The following is a 6,252-nucleotide window of genomic DNA, read 5'->3' as shown; positions in this document are numbered from 1 at the left end:
TTCCACAAGACCTTGAGATCCTCCAAGCACCTGCAGTGAGGAAGAGCCAGCAGGGTTTACATCCTACTTAGGACACACTCTTAGAAGCAGAAGGGGCAGCTCCAGCACTGCCCATCTCCTCACCAAAGCGCATCCTGTCTCACCTAGCAGTAACAAATCACACTGCATGGCTCGGACTTCCCTATTGCTAACAGTACAGAACACTGCTCAGAGCTTCATGCCACAGAGCAGCAGCAGGGCTGGACTACAGCTTTAGAATCACAGAATCACAAGGTTGAAAACCACCTGCAAGATCATCTAGTTTTTCCAACCGCCCTCCCATCACCACTGCTCCCACAAGCACTAAACCAGATCTCGCAGCTCCTCATCCAGACGCCTCTTGGACACTGCCAGGGATGGCAACCCTGCCACCTCTCTGGGCAGCCAGTAGCCTATCCTAATTCTGTTTCTCTCCCTGAGAGAAAAAGTTCTTCCTTATGTCTAACCTAAACCTCCTCTGGTACAACTTGGGGCCATTTCCTCGAGTCCTATTTGTTGCCTGGGAGAAGAGGCCAAACCCCTCCTCATCACAAGGAGCTTCATGAAGTTGTAGAGTGCAATGAGGCCTCCCATGAGCTCCTCTTCTGCAGACTGAACAATCCCCACTCCCTCAGCCACTGTTCATAAGACTTGTGCTCCAGAACCCTCACCAGCTTCGTTGCCCTTCTCTGGACACGGTCCAGGGCCTCAATGTCTTTCTTGTAAATGAGGGGCCTAAAACCAAACACAATACTCGAGGTGCGGCCTCACCACAGCTGAGTACAGGCTGATGATCACCTCCCTGCTCCTGCTGGCCACACTAATGCAGGCCAGGAGGCCATACGCCCTCTTGGCCACCTGGGCACGCTGCTGGCTCGTGTTCAGCCAAGCACCCCCAGGTCCCTTTCCTCTTCACACTCATCCAGCCACTCAGCCCCAAGCCTGGAACGCTCCATGCGGGTTGTTGTGGCCAACGTGCAGGACCCGGCACTCGGCCTTGCTGAACCTCGTTAGGAAGCAGCGGGAGCCTCTCCCCATAGGGCTAAGCGGCCCAGCAGCGCCCTGTCCGTTAGCAGGGCCGTCCAGCTTCGATCCCACCCCGCGCGCCGCTCCGGCACAGCGCAGCCCGGCCTTTCTGCAGGCCGCTCCGCTCCGCCCCAGGAAGGGCCGCTCCACCCGATGAGCCCCGCCGCCTCAGCGCAGACACACGGAGCGCTACTCCCAGCCCCCCAACCTCCTTTCCAGGGCGACCCGGCCTCCGCCGCAGACCGGAACCGCGCTCCGACGGGCCGAAAGAGAGCGGGGCAGCCGGCAGCTGCACAGAGCGCGGCCCGGCCGGCAGCTCGCGTTCGAACTTCGCTGTCGGAACGCTCACTTCCGGTCAGGAGAGAGAATGGACCAATCACCGCAGCGCCGAAACCGGAACGGCTGTTGTCGCGCAATGCATGATGGGAGGAAGGTAGGAACGGGATGCAGTGCGCTGCCACAGCGGCGCCATGTTGAGTGGGTCTCCGGCTCCACTGCCGCGCCGAACGGAGATGGAACGCGGTGGTGAAACTGAATTTACGCAGCCCAAGGAGGCCTGGATTGCCGCATAACGCACGTTAATGACGAATCTGTCAGAGCCGTTTTATCACTGCCCCCCAAACGCACTTTGAGTGCTGTAGGAGCATCAGTGGAATTTTGAATAAACTCAGCATATTTTAGCAAAGCGGCAACAGCTGCGTGACAGAACTTTGGGAAAAAAATAATCTTTAACGAATGTTGAATAGCATTATTTAATTATAATCTGATAATTAAATTAATCAAACCAAGGGAATCACCTCCCAGCCAATCAGCTCCCAGCCAAGCAGGTGTGACCAGCCCGAGCTGCTCCTACGCTCCAGGGCCCATGGAGTCTTACCAAGGTGTTTCCAAGGACTCCCCTGTTGACCTCCGGCTTCCAGTGCCCCCTGATGTGCCACAGAGGTTTCTCAGGGCCCCACAGTTTGCTCTGCAGATATCCAGACACGCCCCAGAGCAATCATGCGTGCTGCAGGGGGACCAAGAGACATCTCAGAGCACCCTAGTGCCTTCTGCATCCTGCTCAGTTTCTTAGTCAGTTCCTTTAGAAAGAAAGCAGGACAGTAGGAATGGATGTGATGTGCTCTCATCGGGAACTGAGCTACTCCAATCCTGAGCTCAGGCAAAGTCTGCTGTCCCAGCCCCCCACATCCACTGTCTCCCCCTCCGTTGCCCAAGGATATTTGGGACCTCCCAGGAACTGGAGGGTGCCGACCGTCTCATGCCTCCTCAGCTCCTATGCAAGGCCCTCACACCCTGTGCTGTGAGCGTCACCAACCACCACAGCCAGCTATCTGCAGGCTGAAATTCAAGCTCCAGCACAAGCACCTTCAGAATCAGCATCTCCAGCCCATAGCTTTCACCACCTGGCACATCTCCAAGGCAGTTTCTCCCTCTGGGCAAGTCAGCAGTGCCCCCAAAGACTTTGCTGTCTCGGTAAGTCTCTGCCCACTGCTTCTTCTGGAGGAAAGCCCCGAGGAAAAGCTTTGCCACAGAGCCCCATAAGACCCCATAGAGCCCCATAGTGGTGGGAGCTCGCAGAGAGCTGTGGTGGGCTGCTGCAGAGCACGGCATCCTGCCCACGGGCACGGAGCAAGTCAGGGTTCTGCGGCTGGCAGAAGGGGGGCCGTGCGGATGTGCCGCGGCGCTTCCCACTTTGTATCAGCAGGAGCCCCGCAAAGCCCTCGGCCGTGTCAGATTGGAGGCGCGGAGCAACTGGGGAAACATAGAACGTACCTACGTGTGCCGAGTGGAAATTCATGGCAATTCGTAAAAGACAGCAGAGATTTTTAGTAGCAATAATGAGAATAAAAGGTCGGTTACTGGAGCGGCGCGTTGGGGCCGCACGAGGGTGGAGCTGCGGAGCCGACTGGGGCGAGATGCGCGGGGCCGTGTGACGCCATCACCCTGCGCCGCGAGACGGAAGCGGCCGTGCGGAAGTGGTGCGGCGCCGAGCTGTGACGTCATCACCCTGAGCCGCGAGGAAAGAGGCGGCCGTGCGGAAGTGGTGCGGGGCTGCGCGCTGCTCCAACGCCGCTAGGGCAGCTCCGGGCTCCGCTTCAGCTTCTACAGGTGGGTGTTTGCGGGGGCACCGGGGTGGGGGCCGCTCTGCGTTGGCCCCGTGGGGCCTCTGTGGTGCTTAGGGCCTCTGCTCGGTATGGGGAGGTGCGCTGTGTTGTCCCGCCCCCAGTCCAGGGTACATCGCTGCCTCGTTCCCCTCCACGGTTCGGCCATAATCTCCCCCAGTCCCTCTTTCTGTCCCCCAGGGTCACACTCTCCCCCCGATCCCTCCCAACCCTGATCTTTAGAGACCCCCCCAACTCCAGTTCCCCCATTCCTTTTCGACCCCCCCCCCCCGTCTCTCCCCCAGTTCTCCATTTTTACCCCCAGGGTTCCTTCCCCACCCTCACCTCATCCCTCCCCTCCTTATTCCCCCATTCTGATCCTCTCCCCCCCTCCCAATACCTCCCTCAGTTCCTCTTGCCTCAGATCAGATGTCCACAACATAGACATCTCCCTGTGAGGTACCTCACTACTGCTAATTAGTGAGCTACTAATGCTCACATGTGGAGATTAAGGATTGGAAGGAGCTGTTCAGATGCAAATATCTGGTGAAATGGGGGCTGTTACTCCCAGAGCGTGGAAGGACATTCCTTTGTCCAACAACACCTGCACTGACAATAGATGCCCACATCTGGGACAGCTGAAGCTGTCCCTGCTGTTCATTACGAGGGCAGCCTATAAAGGGATTTAGCCAAACAAATGGAGTCGTGTGCCACAGGAGCATGATTAAGCTTATTTCTTTCTCTTCTGCTTTATCACCTGTATTTTCTAGATCTTCCTTGACTGCAGTGGCTGTTGTGTCATGGACATTCCCACGTGTCCTCAGCTGTTATCAGCAAGTTTGTCCCAGCTTTTGTGTCTTCTTGCAAGACTTTATTGGATACAGCTAGTGACAGATGGAGATAAAATGAGGGATTCCTTTGCAAACTGTATCCTTAAGTGTCCAGAAGTGAATCAGCCTACGACTCACATGCAGTACACCATGGAAAAGATTCTCTAATTTTGGTCACTTGAGCTATTACAGGATAACATCATTAACTGTTGCGTGGTCTTTGATCAGGCTGCTTCCCAACTGCTTGACCAAGGAGAGCAGGCAGAAGCCTTTTGTCAGCAATCTGAGGTGTCTGCAGATCAATGAGCAGCTGCCTATGGGAGCTGCAATTGCCCTGGCATTCTCTGGCCGAGCAGAACAACAGGCCACTGAGTTCAGCCAACATCTTCACACAGCTGCTGGGGGGAAACACAGGTGATGCTCAGCTGGGTCTCACACTGGCCAACAGGGAGCTGGTCAGGGCTGTGATAGTCAGGGCAGCTTTGGCTGCTTTCACCTGACATGGACCTGATACTCACAGAGGAGTGTGAAGGCTCCAGCTGATAGAGTTTCCTTACAAGTAAAAGAGTAGACAGGGGTGGTGCGGGCCTACTGTTGTGTTAATAAGCCCAGGAGCAGAGAGGGCTGATGTGCCTCACGGCTTCTTTGCCTCTGTTTTCACCAGTAACGCTTCCCTGGCTTTCATGCCTGAAGGCAGGATTCCAGAGCACAACTACCAAATGGTGGGAGAACTCCTCGACAGCAGCCCTCCCAAGAAGGTCTTGGGCTTCCCTGGGAGACAAAAAGCTTTACCTGTGTCAGCAGTGTGTGCTGGTAGCCCAGAAAGCCAACAGTATTGTGGACTGCAACAAAACAGCGGTGGGCAGCAGGGCAAGGGAGGCGATCATCCTTCTCTGCCTTCATGAGGCCCCAACTAAAGTACTGTGAATCCTCTTGTGGTGTCCTGGCCCATCTCGTGGCTTGGAAGATCATGGTGATCTTACTTCCGTCTCGTCAGCTGATGGCAGGTCACAGGAACGCTGGCGGGTTGGGTAGTGGGTGGTTGCTGAGATGATGGATCTCTGCTGAATGAGGCATCTGGAGATGGGGGCTCTGGGGCCGGGCCGCTCCACTCCGGGGCCGGGCCAGGTTTTCATTTCTTTATGTACTGCTGGGTTGCTGCAGCTGCCCTTCTGTATTGTTATTGCTTTTTTTGTTCGTGAATATTAAAACGTGTTATCTCTGTGTTGGTTGTCATCCTGCTCTCTTTTCTCTGTTTTGCAGGTCAGCTCACGCTGGAAGTTGGTGGTGTCACTGTATGAATGAAGGTCAGTTCAGGAGGAATGAAGTCCACGTTAATCAACTGAAGCATCTCCTGGTAAGGTGTCAGAGCCGGCAGTAACCATGACTGTCGTGAAAAGCAGAGGGCTGGCTCATCCAAGTGCTTGCTGATTGATGTGTGAGAGCATCTGCCTTCTCCAACTGAACAATAAGAAAGCTGGATATGCTGAACCATTACAGCTTATGCAGAAGTTGTGAAAATGCTCTCAAATGTTTCCTTTAGTGATAAGCTGTGTTTTGGCACTGTGATGGTCCTGTCTTTGATCTGGAGCGCTGCATCTCTTGCAAGCCTTGTGTGCCCATTTCCATGAACCTTCCTTTCTTTCACTCTTCAGAAGAAGTGCTGGGTGCTTTTAGGGGAATCATGCAGGAGGCTGTCAGAAAGCCAGCTGTGGTTTTCCTCACACGAAGGGATGCAATGGGAATGGACGTCATTGCCACCAAGCAGAAGTGAGCTGCTTATGTTGTGAAAGATATAATCTAGATTATTGATTATGAGCAGTTGCAGTGCGATAGGGGACGTGAAGTAACTGTTTGGGAGTTCAGGGAAGAGCCATGAGAAGTGAAATGGCAGTTTCTGTTTTGGCTGTCAAAATGATGGAGCTTTCCTGGAGTGAAAGGTGTGGGCTTTGTGTAGGCAGGCCCCCGGATTTATTTCTGTAAGCAGGCCCCCTCTCATATTGGTTTTTGCTTGCTGCTTGCTGTGCCTACCTGCCTGCTCCCTGCACTTGCTGCATCTGATACCAGTGGATGTGGCCGGGCTCCTCAGGGCTGTGGGCCTGGTCCTGAGCTGCTGCAGCTTAAAGACCATCTGTGTTTGGGTTGTCCTTCCTGGAGCATCGGGTTGGACTTGATGGTCCTTGTGGATCCCTTACAACTTGGGACATTCTGTGATTATATTATCTTGGTGGTTTGCCTGGAAAATACCGTGTTTTTTATCCCCTCATGTTTTTTAT

Source organism: Tetrao urogallus, assembly GCF_951394365.1.
Source record: "Tetrao urogallus genome assembly, chromosome: 22".
NCBI lineage: Eukaryota > Metazoa > Chordata > Aves > Galliformes > Phasianidae > Tetrao > Tetrao urogallus.
The sequence above is the reverse complement of the archived record's forward strand: the minus strand, read 5'-3'. Positions refer to the sequence as shown.